The sequence below is a fragment of the Pinus tabuliformis genome, chromosome 2_1 (assembly GCF_031772625.1).
Source record: "Pinus tabuliformis cultivar Carrire ecotype Pingquan chromosome 2_1, CPIR1, whole genome shotgun sequence".
Lineage (NCBI taxonomy): Eukaryota > Viridiplantae > Streptophyta > Pinopsida > Pinales > Pinaceae > Pinus > Pinus tabuliformis.
The window spans coordinates 180,394,629-180,411,789 of NC_142299.1; positions in this window are offsets into that span (position 1 = coordinate 180,394,629).

A 17,161-nucleotide genomic window follows, 5' to 3' on the forward strand; every position below is an offset into this window, starting at 1 on the left:
ATCCATCCAGACGAAGTCTCAATTTCTACAGTATCTTCATGTCTTCTAATGAAATTGCATTGCAGACTCATTATTGAATGTTCAGATAAAAACTCTCTGCTCAACATATCTGCAAAACTATTCTTATCTCCTTTGACAAATTCAATATCAAAGTTATATTGACTGAGTTGCATAATCCATCTTACCATAGCAGCGTCTTCAAAATCACATTTGTGAATGGCATATTTTAATGCTTGGCAATCTGTTTTGATGGTGAATTTGGTGTAGATGACAAAATCTCTGAATTTTTCTATTCCCAAACAAACTGCTTTAAGCTCTTTCTTCAGACTTGACCAATTCAATTGATTTTTGGCCCATAATCCATATGCATATTGACTTATCTCAATCTCATTTTTTCTGCTGGGGTTCTTTTGGCACAAGACTGCTCCCCAACCTTCATAACTAGCATCTGTCATAATGATTTTCTCCCATTCTTCTCTGATAGGGGAGAGAGGCTGAATATTTCTGACTTTCTCTTTTATTGCCCTGACTGCTTTTGTGCAGTCACCATTCCATGGAATTGGATCCTTCTGAAGCCTTTTATTCAACAATTTTCTTTCTTGTGCACAATGCTTCAGAAACTTAGAAATGTAATTCAGACTTCCCAAAAATCTTTGCAACTGTGTCTTATCCTTAATTTCATCAAGGAAGTGATCAACAAAATTTAAACTCCTTTGGATTACAGTATAGGATCCATACTGTATATTGTAACCCAAGAAGTCTATCATTGGCCGAAAGAACTTCATCTTGGATTCTGATAATACTATACCCATTTCTTTGACCCTGTGGAGAAAGATTTTCAAATGTTTAACATGGTTAGCAATATTATCAGAATGAATCAGTAAATCATCAATATACTTTTTCAAGAATTCCTCCATTCCTTCAAAAGTTTCATCCATTATTCTCTGGAAGGCTGAAGGAGCGTTAATTAGGCCGAATGGCATGATATTCCATTCATAATGTCCTTCAGGTACAGAGAATGTTGTCTTCCATTTGTCTTCCTCTTTGATTCGTACTTGCTAAAAACCAGATTTGAGATCAAATTTGGAGAATATTTTAGACTTTGATATCTGGGCAAGTATGGAGGATGGCTTTGGCAAAGGGTATGCATCATAATCAAAAATACTATTCAGAGGTTTGTAATTCACAACCAACCTTGGCTTTCCTCTGGCAATTTCAGCATGCTTATTAACATAGAATGCAAAACATGCTATGGGGCTCTTACTTTTCCTGATAAGCCCTTTCTTTAAGAGATCCTTTATTTCTTCTCTGCAAAGCTTCATCTGTTCTTCATTCATTGCCACTGCTTTGGATCTCCTTAATTTTCCGCTGAAGTCTTTTTTGAGAGGAAGCTCTACTTCCTGTTTCTTAATATGCCAAAAAGCATTTGGATCGTCCGAACAACACTCTTTGAATTTAGCAGTGAGATTTGTTATTTTAGAGGCATATTTTCCATTATCCAAATGTTCTTCTGTTTTAGTACTCCTCTTTTTACTTCCATTTTTGCCAGAAGATTTTCCATTCTCTCCAGTCTTTTAATCCTAATTGGAGAATTAGAATTAATAAATGGAAAAAAGACTTCTTTATTCTCAAGGCTGATAAAATATCCATACCTCTGGGTTTTTGTATCAAATTTTGCTCCATGCATGCTAAAATTCGGAAAAAATGGGGTCCCAAGGTACATTGCGCAATCTAGTCCTGGGACAACAAGACAAACCAAATGAACTCTGATCTTTTCTGTAAGCAGAACATCTATTTCTGCTTCATACTTAGTGGGGATATCACCACTTGCAGTAATCACCCTCGGACATGTTGGCCTTTGATGATGCATACCAACTACAGTATCACTTACAATATTTAACCTAGAACCAGTATCCATAAGAACTTTCCAGAACTCATACTGGTTTCCAATCTTTACCTTAATTTTGACAAAATACATGACATCTCTATTCATGCTATTACATCCAAAATCTGTTCTTGCCTTTTCCTCTTCTTCTCCTTCTTCCCGGCTGTACTGCTGCTGAACTTGTCCTGGATGATAAGTCCAGTTTTCTGTTTTTCCTGAAACAGGGCCTTGTGATGAAGAGGCAGGAGATGCCTATGCATTCAATATCCTTAGACTTAGTTCATTGTGTTTTTCAACACACAGTCTCCTGTTCTCCTTGATTGTTTTTCTCAATTCCTTAATTGCCTGATGAACTGCAGGCAAAGTCTGTGGCAGATCTTCTCCAAAATCTTCATTTCTAAACTGTTTGGTTAAGGCCTCTACTGAGAAAAGAGTAGCAGGAGGTACATACCCTTTATTTGGAGAATTCTTCAGATTAGAAGGTGTTTTCTTCAAATGTTCTGTTAGCAAAGATCTGTACATATCTTTCATCTGTGGATCAATAGCAGCCATCATCTGTGCAAAAATATTTTTGCTGGTCTCATCATAATCAGTTTTCATCATTCTGACTGCATTACATGTACAAACATCAGGATCATCACAGTCACAATATTTACATTCTGTACAGTGTGGGTCATTACAAAATTCTTCATCAGATGACTCTTCTGAATCAACAAAGTTAAAATCATTTTCAGACCCAGAATCAAAAGATACAAGCTCATCACAGCTGCTAGGAAGATCAAAAGAATTTATCTTTCCTTTCTTATTTCTATACTGAACTTTCTTTTTAGATGAATCCTTCTTTTTGTTTGGACAGTTTGGAGCTGTGTGGCCTTTTTTGTTACAATTGTAACAAATTATTTCTCTGTCTTTGGAAAACATTTTTGTATGCTTATAACGTTTTGCTTTGTAATGTTTTCCTTTTGGTTTTTCTTGGGAAATCTGGTAATTCTTTTTGAAATGTCTTTTCTTTCTTCTCTTATGCCCCTCGGAATTTCCAGTTTTACCAAGGTGCCATTGCTTACAGAGTTGCTAGTAACCATGAGGCTTTTTAGGATTAGTAGCTGCTCTAACAATCTTCATTTGTGAACATAATTCAACAATGATAGCCTTTACAGCCTGTCTGATTATACCAAATTTATAATCACCAACCTTCCCTGGTAATTTATTGACAATAGCAGAAGAAACCCATTGGGGAAGGGATGCAACAAAAATTTCTTTCCATTTTGGCTCAAGAATGAGATCTAGAGTCAATGTGTGCAATCTGTGAAGGAATTCATTAAAGTATTCATCAAAGTGCTGCATATTATGCAATTTCATGGCCAGCAGAGTAATGGTCGTAATATCATTGGTTATTTGGGGGAAACCAATGAAATTGACAGTAATTGCATAGAGGAGTTTTCCTATCATATTGCTGACAGGCATATGAGTAACAGGGTCCATGTGAGTAGTGCCATCCTCATTTAAGACAACAACTTGTTCCCAATCTGCATGGAGGCTTGGCTCTTTCAATGTCTCAGCTTTTAGACAAGAATCTAATGTTCCCTCAAATCCTCCAATTATTCTTCTTGTAGCATTAGTAGGACCTATGTCATCTACAAGATAAGTCCTATAACAAACAAGCATGGAATGTAAAACATACATGATTTCAGCCTTAGTGAAATTGTCAATATTCCATGAGTAAGTAGAATTTGCAGACCAATCCTTATGATATTCATATTTCATAAGGTCTCTGCGATCAGGAGCAGGGTTCCAAGTAGTCTCCCATATTGATCTGGAAGATGTAGCATTGACCTGATCTTTATCATCATCAGATTGTTCTTGGTCTGTCACAGAGAAGTTATTGATACAGATTTCAAGATCTTCAATTTGTGGTTCTGCTTCTATCTTGTGAAGACTCATGTCAAATAGTGATGCTTCTATCTTATGAATACTTGTATCAAAAATTTCTTCTTCATCTTTAGTGGATGAATCTTCAAACATGAAATTAGAGGATTCTGGCTTGCTTGATTCTTCAGTTTCTTTGGATTGTTTTATGGCAGGATGTGGGCTAAAGAAACTGGGATTTGAAAACAAAGAATATGGATGAGAGGAAGTAGGTGGTGGAAAGGTTATAGAACTGGGTGTCCTGATGAGGCTTTCCACAGAAGGAGTAATAGAATATGGAACATAAGTCTTGGGTTCTGAAAATATAGTTGCAGATTTATAAGCTTCGACCCTAGGCTTCTTTTTCAGGGATTCTATCCCTTGAGATACTTCCCAAACTTGTTTTTTGACAATATCTAGGGAATTACTGATCTTCACTATTTCTTTTCCATGAGCAGAGGTAGCTTCATGGGTCTTTTTTTCTGTCTGTCCTGTCTGTAAAGATAATCTCTCAAGACTCTTAGCAAGAGCCTTATCATTTTCTGCTAGAGTAGTTACACTGCTATTCAGACAAACTGTATTATAATCTTGTTTTCTCATAACACTTTCAAGCATGGTCTTCATTTCAGAATTAGCAGTTTCAATACTCTCAAATTTAGAACTGACAAATTTCACAATACTAGATAGAGCTAAATTAGTCCAATTAGTAGCAGCAACAACATCTCTTGCTACTAGGTTAGGATCATCAGCATGATATGGAAGCAATTTGTACAATTTTCCATCTTGACTTCTTATCACAAAATTTTTCCAAGGGGGAAACTCTGTGTCTGTTCCAAAAGGCTTCCGTGAAGGAGTTCCCACTTGTGTTTATTTGGAGTTCCAGTCCGTATCATGTTTACTTGGAGCTGGGAACAAATCTTTCTTAGTCATTTTTCTCCTTCAATTTGAACAGTAATAAGAGAAAAACATGGGCTTTCAAAGGAGGAGGAATTACTATAGGATTTTCTTTCAGCTTTTCTTCTACAAATTTCTCTGGATCCTTGATTCTCTTTTGCTTTGCTTGGTTTCTGAATTGTTTCATCAAAGATTGTTCTATTATATTTGCAGAAGGGTAATACCATTCATAGAATGATATCCACTGATTTTCTGCCTTCATCCATTATTTCCATTTCTCAACATTCTGTTTGTTGAAGGCAGGGCGATCATCTCTTGGAAGAAGCATTACTTCTTCGAAGTACAAATGTTATTTTTCATGTGTAAACATATCCCAATTGAACATTTTCTTTTTCCATTGATCTTCTGGATCATATGGACTGATACCTTTAAAAATATTTAAAAAGGCAACTATCTCTGAATCAGAAGGGATTTCTACATGCTTTGGAATCCTATCAATAGGATTTCTTCTGTATTCAGGAATAGGTGAAGAATCAACATAGCCCAAACCATAAGTGGAAGAACTAGAAACTGTATGTACAAGTAGTTCTTCTTGTGGGTTAAAGAATACCACTTTTTTGTAGCTTTCCTCGGAGGAATCAGACGGAGGAGTGAATCTGATCATATTGATCCTATGACGGTCTGATGACTCACTATGTGGTGTAGGCGGCTCTGAGGAGAATTGGCAAAATGTTTTTTAGCAGTGTGGATGATCACAGACTGAGCTGAATGGCTGAGATGGGTTTGGTTGTGAAAATAATCTTCTGATGGAATCATATACTGCTTGGTCAATTACAAATTGCGGAGGTGCAGAGCTTTGAGCAGGATGTAATTGGCTAATTGTGGTTGGGACTGCAGAGACAGAAACAGAGGGTCCACCATGCTGAACTGAGTTGACTCTGGGAAATCTTGTGGTAACTTTACCGTCAATCTCAGTAATGATTGACTGTGCTGCAACAACAGGTTTTTTTATGGGTTTTCCCCAATTTGTTACCCAGTCGTCAGGAGGACACAAATCATTGCGAGAAACATAGACTGGTGCTACAAGATTACAGGATGAGTCAAACTGGATGAGAGTGACTCGGCCTTCATCTTTGTCAGGGGTGTGTAATACAACAGGAATTGTGGTATTATAAAATCGGACACAAGTAATATAAAAGATGGCCAAATTTTTTGATTTTGTTTTGAAGTTTTCATATCCTACAGTCTGAATACCTAATGTTAAGCATTGCAGGACATTTGGGTCATCTAATGCAACAGAAAAGTCTGGAAAAACATCATATTGTACAGGGCCTTCAGCAAGGCTTGTCTCAATGCCACCTATCATGGCTTGTGTAAATGTAGTCCATCGATTATCAAATAGGGCTGAGAATACATAGGCTTTTTGGCCTTTTCTATGCAACGCATTCAGTCCTATCCTCACCATCCCCAGATGGGCGTACTGATAACCAGCTTTGAGGGCTGCTTTGATATGTTTGGCCTCTAAGAGAGAGATGGTCAACATAGCATTCAATGTTAAATCAGCTTTAATGGATTTTTCTTTGATTTTTATCTGGCTGAGGGCACGGAAATTAAAAGAGGAAAGTCCTCGATAAACATCCTGAGGAGAGACTGGTGGAAGTTTCCAGTTTACAGTTGGGTCTGTTTCTTCTTGCTCAATTATTGCAGAATTACCAGAAGTAGATTCAGATCGACATAAACCTTCTAAACCAGATCTTAGTTCCTCTTCAGTCTTTATAGATTTAAAATGCTTTGTTCCAAATATTCCCATAGACTCAGAAGATTTAGCAGATGAATTTCTAGATGCATCCATTGTAGATTTAAGAAAGATAAATACCCGTTCAAAGACTTGCAGAAAATAATGAAAGCAGAATTGCAGCTTTCTTCTGAAGGAGAAATTGCGGCTTCTTCGTGTACCGAAGTACGAATTCTCATCCAATGTCTTCAACACCCTCCAACACCAACACCGGCAACAACGGGCTCAAACGCTATTCAGGACTCAAGCGAATTCGTGATCCACTCAAACAATATCTCACAACAAAATATCATCTCAACAATACTTGGCTCTGATACCATTTCTACAGGACCTTCTCACAGAGATAAATGACACAACAAGCTTGCATAAATATGAACTAGTGTAAATTTTATTATATGGATGCAGATTTTACATAAAGATGTTTTCTTTACAGAGATTTATTGTCATTGCAAGAACAACTCGATGCATTAAGGAGGATACTGGAGGAAAGCGGGAGACACGGTTGGGTCTTGAGGAAAAGGACAATAAATTGGCATAAGTTACAGAGAAGGCTACAACAAAGGCAAGTAAAGTGGTTGATGGAAAAACTCAGAGAGGCTGAGTTGGAAATGGAAGTGTCCATCGATGAACCAGAGCAGGGTGAAGTTCTGGGTGAAGAAGAAGGAATTATTGATGGTTTTCTGAACTATTGGACAAATGCAGACCAGTAGGAGAATGTAAAACCTTATATTGTTGAATCTAATAATTTTGATGTGATTACATGTTTTACAGAGGATGAGCAATCTTTTGAAGCTGTCAAAAGTATGGAAGAGTATCTTTCAGAAGATAAAAACTTTGATGTGAAGAATGATTGAGAATGTCTCTTTAATGAGAAAATAAGTGAATTATTGTAGCAGAAAGAATTTAGTAATACATTTATGTTTGAAGCTGTGACAACACAAGAAAAATTTCTTATGAAAGGAGTTGAAATTTAGTCTGAAGAACTAATATGTGAAGCAACAGTTGAGACTGTTGAACCTTGTAATTTTCAAACCGCTAATTTGTGTATAAATTCAGGAATCATAAGTAATGATGAAGTACTTATGAAGTGTCACAGAGAAATTGAATTGCTGGAGTACTTGCTGGGAAATCCAGACTATGACAGTATGATTGCATAGGAAGGAGTTCACTATAGTGGACAAGATCAGAAAGACATCATTAGAGCAGATGATGTGGAGGGGAGACTAACTGATAGTCTTGAGAGTACATTAGAGAATTCTTTAAAGAGGTTGAATCAGCATATTGATGTGCTGATAGAAGAGGAGAAATCAAAGTAGCATACTGAAGTGTTTCCAAAGGAAGAAGAGGCACTAAGGCCTTATGTTTTTTATTTTAATAATTGTTTTAAGTGCAGGTTTAGTTGCAGATGCTAGAGGAAATTTGGCACAGATGAGCAGCCAAGTAACGATAGTAGAAAAGGATTCTGTGGAAGAATTTAATCCATGGAACAGAGATGTTCAATTGCTGTAGAGAATGCTGGACAGTCAGGATTCAATGCAAAAAGAGATAATCATGAAAGAGGGTAAGGATGAAAGGGAGGCAGTGAGAATGAGAGAAAAATTAAGAATAAGCGAAAAAAGAGTAAGAGTAAGAATTTGACAACTTCAAAGAGAAGAACAACAGTTTGAAGAGTTAGTGAATAACAGCAACAACCTGAAACAAAGAGAAAGAGGTAACAGTAAGTGGCAGAGTATGGACCAGCCCAAGGATGTGTTGGAGATCGAGATTGAAGAATTATGGCAATTGATGATGAAATAGTCCAGGATGAGGGAAATGATAGCAGGAATGATGATCAATCGGAACTTCAACCTAATTGACAAGGAGAGGAAGATGAAACAGAAGACAATAGACATACAACAGCAGCAAAGGTGCAGAGAATTCAGACAACTACAAACTAAAGTTTGGGACCCTGGAGGTTTTCTATCAACATATGAAGACACATGATTAGGAGATCATGAATGTTTTCTACTTTGGGTGTCTGATGCAGGAGCATTCAGCTCAGAAGAATAATTGTATTTTAGTAGACATAGGGGGGTATTTTGTTTTAAGGAAGTTGGTTTCCTAAGTGTTGAATTAATTGAATTATTAAGGTTTTGAGTGATTTTAATGAGAATAGGAATTAAGTATAGTGAGGCATATTTGTAATGTTCTCGAATGTTGGAGAACATGAGAGATTCAAGATAGTTGAGAGATTTGAGAATTAGTTGTAAATCTTAAATTAGTAGTTGCTTTCTTGATTTGTGGATTAAAGAGGATCCTTAGGGATAAAGATGAGATTTTAGGATTTTGTTGAGAAGTTTATGGATCTAAACCAAGAATTGGTTATAGAATCCTTTTATATAAATGTAAGCCTAAAAGGCATAGTCAATTTAGATAGTTAGAGGTAGTGGGTTATAGAATTGATTGTAAGCCTACGGGTAGTTAGGAAAATAGAGGCCACTGATAGAGAAGATTAGGCCAAGGAGAGAGTTCCTGTGTAAATACCTGTTTATTAATACAAACAACTCGATTCTAAGTTTGTGTGTGTATGGAGTAATTTAGTTATAATCTGTGTGTGAACTAGAGTAACTTTTGTGTAACATAGGTTGCAGGTGGAATGCGAGCATAACACAGAGAAGAAGAATGACATGAAGGATCGTAATGGATCACTTGAATCCATTCGAAGGATCACAGTCGAGATTCAAAATTTAGTGTGCTAAGAGCATGTGGAGTTAAGCTCAAGAGGAAGTTGCGATGCAGGACATCTAAAGACCGAAAACCTGGAAGAAACCTGAGCCCACAGAAGAACACTAAAGAAACGGCATAAAAACAAAGTAAAGGGAAGAATGAAGAAGTGAAGTGTCGATGCATAGGATCCATTGGATCAACTAGATCAACGGACAAGATTGTTTGCGATAAGTGGCTAGGATTAAGTTGCGTAGAATGGAGTCAAGAAATGAACGAAAAAGATCAAACCCAAGTGCTTGCGAAAGGTGAATTGCGGAAATTGATCTAGATAATCAGATCAACAGATCCGTTATATCGACAGATAGTAATGGCGAAGGAATAGATATGGATCGTCAAATCAACAGATCTATTAAATCAATGGTGATCAACAAAAGCAGGGGTAGGAGAGTACGGGTTTCCTTGATCATGGCTGAAGTCCCGCACTCGCTCTTAGCCGCCGATCTCATTTTCAAACTTTTTGGTCACAATCAACTGCGGGGGTTAAGCAATTTTTAATCCACGTGATGGTTGGAGTCCCGCAAGCCATAGATTTGATGGCCTCTTATATCCAACAGATATCGGGTCATAAAGTGATCGGGATTTAATTCCAAAAATAGACCCGAACATTTATAGGTCAAGGGTTTATATTCCTTATCGGCTCTATAAGGGCGGTTAAACGTTATGCAAGATTCCCATTCGATATCGCTGCTGATCGTTGGATCAAGTGTACCTTGATCAAACGGTGGGGAATCGCCGATAGTTTCGCATCGTAATATCTCATGAGTGGATGAACCTTGAGAAAATGCGATTTTGCGATGTGTGATGCTTGGGTGTATCATCAACCGTGGGATTAAAGGGTGAGATCAATGGAGGAGATTGAAGCTGATAAGGCTTGGGCTTGAGCGGACCTGAGAAGTTTATCAATACGATTTAAGTAATTTGAGTTCCAGTGGATGAATGGGTTTAAGTGGCGATACGACGCGACAGCCGTTGATCTGATGGAGTGAAATCAATAGTGGAAGTTGAATGCGATAAAGGTAGAGCATTGGAAAATGTGCAAAGGTAGTGGATTGGCAGAAAGGTAAGGCTTACGTGTGTTTTATGTGTATTTCTATTATATAAGAATTATAATAGAAATAAAGCAGATAAAGGTTTTATGGGTTAAGTTGAATATAACCAAAGTTAAAGAGTGAGGTTTGGTTAATATGCGTGGGGTATAGAATTAACCAAAGTTTATTGAAGGTTGAATAAAGTACCACTGAAAGGTTAATTGAGGTCAGACTTGGATGGTCAAAAGTAACGTTTTTGCATAAAATTAATTAAGAGCCTAAACCTTAATTTGTGAAGATTTTCACCATAGATTAGGTGATTAAGGCTTGGGACCAGTGATATGCAATTTTATTTGCATAATGTGGATATTGTCGGCTTAGCACGGTGTCATAATCTCTCATTGTTGATCCTTCTGCTTTCTTGTGTTTAATTCCTGAATTGGAAATGTTGGTGTGTTTAATACTTGCATTAAAAGGGTTGGGGTCATTTATTGCATCCTCTGAACTAATTCTTGAATTGAATGTTGTCATTTATTATCTTTCATAGGTTGAATGGTTAAACACACATGTAGATATGGATGACACACATTTCACCTATTCTTTTGTAGGTATTACTGAGCAATAGGATGTGTTGCTCCAATGGAAATCAGTGGGTGGTTGTTTAATGGGATAGGTGTACTCATGGATAGAATTCAATGGAATTTTTTGTAGTGCATTTTGACTTAATTGGTAATTCAGAGTTGGAGATACTTGGGATATTATGTCTTGTCAACTTTTGATGTTAAGGTTTGGTGTTTGATAGTTGTTGGTCCAATGAATATATGGGCCCATTTAGGACATATTGATATAACTTATATAACTTAATATAAGTTATATTGTGTCCTGAAGGTGAACCACATGTGTTGGTTCGAAACACATCGACCAAAATCTTCAATGTGACTTCTTCTGAAAAAATATTTATACATTTTAATATAAATTATTTATGTGCATGTATTTTATGGTTTATGATTATTTTTTGATGGATGTGTGGAACTAGTACTATAACTAGTACTGGTCCCTGCACAACAATAGAAGGCTCTCCCCTACATACAATGGATTCAACCTCTGAAAAGATGCACACACCAATTACACAACTCAAATTTACCATTTCAAAGAATAACTACCAGATTTAGATTAAAATTGAGTGAAAAAATGCCAAAAAGGACCAAAATATCCATTATGCTCCACCATACCATGAATTTAAAAAAAAATAGTATATTCACTAAACATTTTTACCTTTACAGCTAGAATAAATATTTTCATAAAATTGTGATTTTTTATTATTTAAAATATGCTTTTAATATATAAATTATTTTAACACTAAAACAATTTCATGACACTAAAATTATGTAATTTACAAAGTTAAAACATTCCAAAAAATCCAGCAAAAATCAACCTAAAGATATACTAAAAGGCCAAAAAAGTGGTTTTGAAATTACACTGTATACCCAAGGCACACCGCAGTTGAAGGTCCCACAACAAAGCGTTACAAAATTCGTACAACCCCACTCTACACGCCACAAATTCGTCTCGATGGTAGATTTTTTGTCGGACTCTGTAAAAAAATTCAAAAAATCAGAATGTTGGAGCATTTGAATCGGTTTTTGATGGTGAAAATGGATTTAGCACCACCAAGAACCTGGAACACCCAAAACCCTAATGTTTGACAACTCTAACCCATATTTTCAAATATTTCTGCCCGATTCTATCATAATCCCTCAGGACATTCCATTATTTTCTAAGCTAATTTGTGAATTCTTTAAACTAAGTTATTCCAATTTATTTCCCACTCTGAAGAATCCAACAGACAAAAGATAAGCACACGAGTGACTCTAAACAACATTTACTCCATGTGAAAAGTGGGCCTTACTTGTCACTATTAAAAGTCAAAGAAAAAATCATTACATGTATTGAATTCTTTTGAATATTGATGGATCCACCTTACCAACTATTTTGAAAATCTACTTTTGTTTTCTTCATCTTTTTTACTTGTGGTATCTAGGTTTCAAAAACCTACCACAATTGAAAAATCAAGTATTGAATTCTTATGTCCACACTCTCCCATTCCCACTTGAGCAATTCCAAAATCCGACAACATTGACATCCCCATGAGAAAATCGAAATTAGTCTATCTTCCACCATGAGAAAATCAAAGTTAGGGTGTCTTCCACTGTTATAGCTCCAAATCTCACTCTTGATGTTTGTGATCCTACATTTATGGCCTAGGGCAACCCCTCCTTCCAAACCTAGTCCAAATACTTAAAAAACAGTGTTTTACTCCCTATACGCGACATTGCCCTGAGCTAAACATGTGTGTACGTGGGTCTATGTATACCCAACCCACGTATATGTCTTAAAACACTTAAAAAAATTAAAACTCCTTAATTTTGGGCAGAGATCACGGGTTTTACCTTTTGATTACCTATTAGTGCCCATGGTCCAACTGTTCCCAACCAATTCCCAACTAAAAAACTACTTTGGGAGAAGTATAAAAAGGCTTCAATGGGAAGGCCTAAAGGGGGAGAGAATAGAGAGAAAAATCACTATGTTGAGATTATCCTTGATCAGGTCTAAAGATCCTTGTGCATCCAACACTTCCCCCTTTACAGGAAACCCTTGTTTCCTTGAGTTATGATGTCTTTTCACTAGTTGAGATATCCTTGTGTGAGTCATGGAAGGAGCCTTTTGAAGACTTGGGATTGGACGAATCCGGAGGACGGTTCCGCTTGGAGCCTTCAAGAGGAAGATTTAGGTGATATCATTCCTTACTTTGTTTTAGTTATCTGCAATAAAGAAAAATTTGTCTTATTCCCGGAATCAATCTTCTTCATGCTTATGATGTTGTTGTTATGGTTTGCATATGAATAGTTATTTCCATGTATAACTAACCACCTTTCAATATGTTATGAAGTTGATTTCTATATGATACTTGGTCCATATATTGCTATGCTTCTTTGAATTGGTTTTTTTGTAGGTCTAAGGATCGAGGGAAACTCCAAGAGGGTTTGGACCTTGGCTGGATCTACCCAAACGAAGGACCCCCAGGTGCACGTCTCTTCGTGTAGTTTTCTTATTTAAGTATCATGGCTGTGTGGAATTCTTGTCTTTTACTATAGACAACCCTCGCTCTGCTAGGGTGTTGACCCAAAACCCTAGGGGACTTTGTCCCTCAACATCCACCATGAGAAAATGTTGTATAAACATGAAAGAAAGTTGGCCATCAATAACCACCTTTTTATTAAAATAGTAAATAGAGGTTATCCTTCGCAATCACTCTGATATGACATTTAAGTATGATAAGGAGAGTTGACATGACAACACGATGCTATTTGATTCGTTTTACTCAACAAAACGCTACACAATATGTTGGAAATAATACTGAGAGGGGGGGGTGAATCAGTATTATCAGATCAATCAAACTTTTTCAATGCTCAGAATCATATACACTACTTCAGTTAAGTGAACCAGCGTGTACACGCTACTGTGACTAAATAAAACAGCGTATAAGAAGAAAACTCATAATTTAGTCAGCTTATTCTTCAGTTAAGTGCATCAGGACATTATTCACCATATTAACAGTAAACAGGTGCAGTATAACAGAACAGATCAAAAGTCACACACATGAACACCAAGATATAAGGTGGAAACCCAATGTGGGTGAAAACCACCTGCTGCAAGTTGTCTCTATCTTTCTTTAATATGAAACTTCAGTTTACAATCTTTTTGTACTGGTGCAGCCTTATACCAGTACGCAGGCTACAACCTGCAGAAGGCTACAACCTTCTCTCGTTCTCCAAACTTCCTTGGAAGGGAGCTCCAACCCCCCTTTTCTCTTGTACTAGCTAAGATACTAGTACGTAGGTGCTGACCTACAATCTTCTTTCTTTCAGGTATCACCTTTCATACATTTTCAGACTAGATATTCCTGAAGCACAACATTACAATCTGTAGACCCCAATTCATTCAACTTCCACAACAGATCATTGAAGCATAAAACAACCAATACTAGTATTATCAAACTTTGAATCACTGAACCACTGAACCTTGTCAATCACCAGATACCAGAACACAGAGCAATCTACAGAACTCTGGAGTAACAGTCAGATCCAACTGCAAACCCAAAAATCAAGCTTTAAGAGATATACGCTACTTCAATGAGCTAAACCCGCGTATACACGCGCTTTTACCTAAGCCAACCTGCGTACAGATCTAAAAATAAATTCTCTCAACTGGCAGCTGTACCAGACATCAGTTAGACCCAGAACATAATATTGCGACAGTATGCAGATCTAGAAATACGCATAATCAACCATATCATAATAGTGCATTTCAAACCATTAGATCCCGATTTATCCTTAGATCTAGTCTTCCATCAACCGATGTGATTTCTCCTTAGCTCATATCAAGCAACCCAGACCCTGCATATCAGATCTCTTTCTCTTTTAGATATTCAAGCCTTGTCGAAAGATGATTTTGCCTAATGATCTTCTTCTCCTTATATAGCCTTAGGCCTTGCTCAATACCAAGAGCCAAAACCATAGTAACACAATACCATCAACTTCAAAACTAGGGATCGACACGCCCGTCGAGACACAATGGTCCAAAACCATAGGCACAACTTCCAAGGACTAACCGCCATGGACCAAAGGTACTTTTCCACATACACGCTCTTTTGCTGAAGCCAACTAGCGTGTACACGCGACTTGGGCTTAACGAACCTGCGTATATGAACTTCCTTGGCATGTTGTACTAAGATCTATCTTCTGATTAAGTTGCCATCACCTGTACCAACCTCTGAGCACCTGTACCAACCTCTGAGTGAGTTGCCATCAAGGACAACACTTGAATCATAATGCCAACAATCTCCCCCTTTGGACTTGATGGCAACCACCACACCAAGTCACTCTCCCCCTTTGACATCAAGGGCAAAGGGCTGTGCTCCCCCTGAGGACATGCTGATACCTCTGCTTGGCTGTGCTGACTCATGCTCCCCCTGACAGTAGGCCAGATCTGCAAAAGATGTTCTTCAACAAGAACCAAGACTTATACACCATAAGGGACCTTCCTATCACCAAAAGACTCAATACATACATCCATACTCCCTACCAAGAGGGGACATATCAGAAACAACCAATTATATTACACCATTCATCCCAGGCATAGTGGGGAAACCAACATAGGCCGTTACATGACCTTGACACCATAAAAGAGATATCACAAGAGAGATACATGACATAGAGACAACAGATCTAGACCAAGACTTATGAAATTCACCAGCAGCATATGATAAACATCTTTTTAGATCAGCAACCAGGATTTCTTTCTGAGCTCCTTTTCCTGAAATCAACAACCAAAACATCTGAATGCCAACAATGCTTTATGAGACTTTTAAGCTGCTCCCCCTGAACCTGTGCCTGATGCACCCCCTGAAACCGTGCCTGAAGAATTCTGACATACCCATTGCTGTTCAGAATTCCAGAGTTTGCCCTTGCTGTTCAGAACTTCATATACGCGATTTCTCCTGCATGAAACAGCGTATGGACGCGGATATAATCTCTGCAACAAGCGTACACCATACACGCGACTTTCCCAGCATAAATCCGCGTGTATACGCGTATATACCTTTCGTAACTTGCGTATACCAACTTTTCTGTAGAACAAACAAGCTTCAACAGCAGGATGAAGCATCAACTACTCCCAGCTTTTGTCTGAGATATTCAAAAGTTTCCCTGGGCAGTGGTTTTGTGAGAATATCAGCAACTTGTTCCTTAGAAGGAACATACTCCAACTTGACCTTCTGCTCAAGCACTTGTTCCCGAAGAAAATGGTACTTGATTGGTATGTGCTTGGTCTTTGAGTGCATGACTGGATTCTTTGAAATGCTGATTGCACTTGTATTATCACATAAGATAGAGACGGGTGGAGTGCAAGTGATTTGAAAGTCCTGCAAGGTCTGCATCATCCAAAGAAGTTGTGTGCAACAAGATGCTGCAGCCACATATTCTGCTTCAGCTGTAGATAAGGCAATCGAACTCTGTTTCTTGCTGAACCAAGATACTAATCTGGAACCCATGAAGAAAGCACCACCACTTGTGCTTTTCCTATCATCCACACTTCCAGCCCAATCTGCATCTGTGTAAGCATGAAGAGTGAGATCTGTATTTCTAGGATACCATAAGCCATAGTTTTGGGTCCCTTGAAGATATTTGAAGATTCTTTTGACTGCCTGAAGATGAGTTTCCTTTGGGTTGGCTTGAAATCTTCCAACCATTCCTACTGCATGTGTAATATCTGGTCGAGTACCTGTCAAATAAAGCAAACTCCCAATCATGGATCTATAAGTGGGTTGGTGAACTGCTGCTGATTCATCATTTGCACTGAGGCTGCATCCTGTAACCATGGGTGTACATACTGGCTTTGACTCTTCCATGCCATACTTCTTCAAGATCTGCTTGAGGTATTTGGTTTGAGACAAGAAGATACCTCCTTCATTTTGTTGGATTTGCAATCCAAGAAAATATGTCAATTCTCCAAGAAGTGACATTTCGAATTCTTTCTGCATAACCAAGGCAAAGTTTTGACTCATAGTCTCTTCATTGCTGCCAAAAATAATATCATCTACATAAACAACAAGAATTAGCAATTTGTTATTTTCAACTTTTATATAGAGATTGCTATCTGCTGATCCTTTTGAAAAGCCTTGTTGGTGAAGATATTTGTCCAACCGATAGTACCAAGCCCTTGGAGCTTGTTTGAGTCCATAGAGTGCCTTTTTCAATCTGCATACAAGGTTTGGATCATTCCCAAGAATGAAACCATCTGGCTGCTCAATATATACTTCTTCTTCTA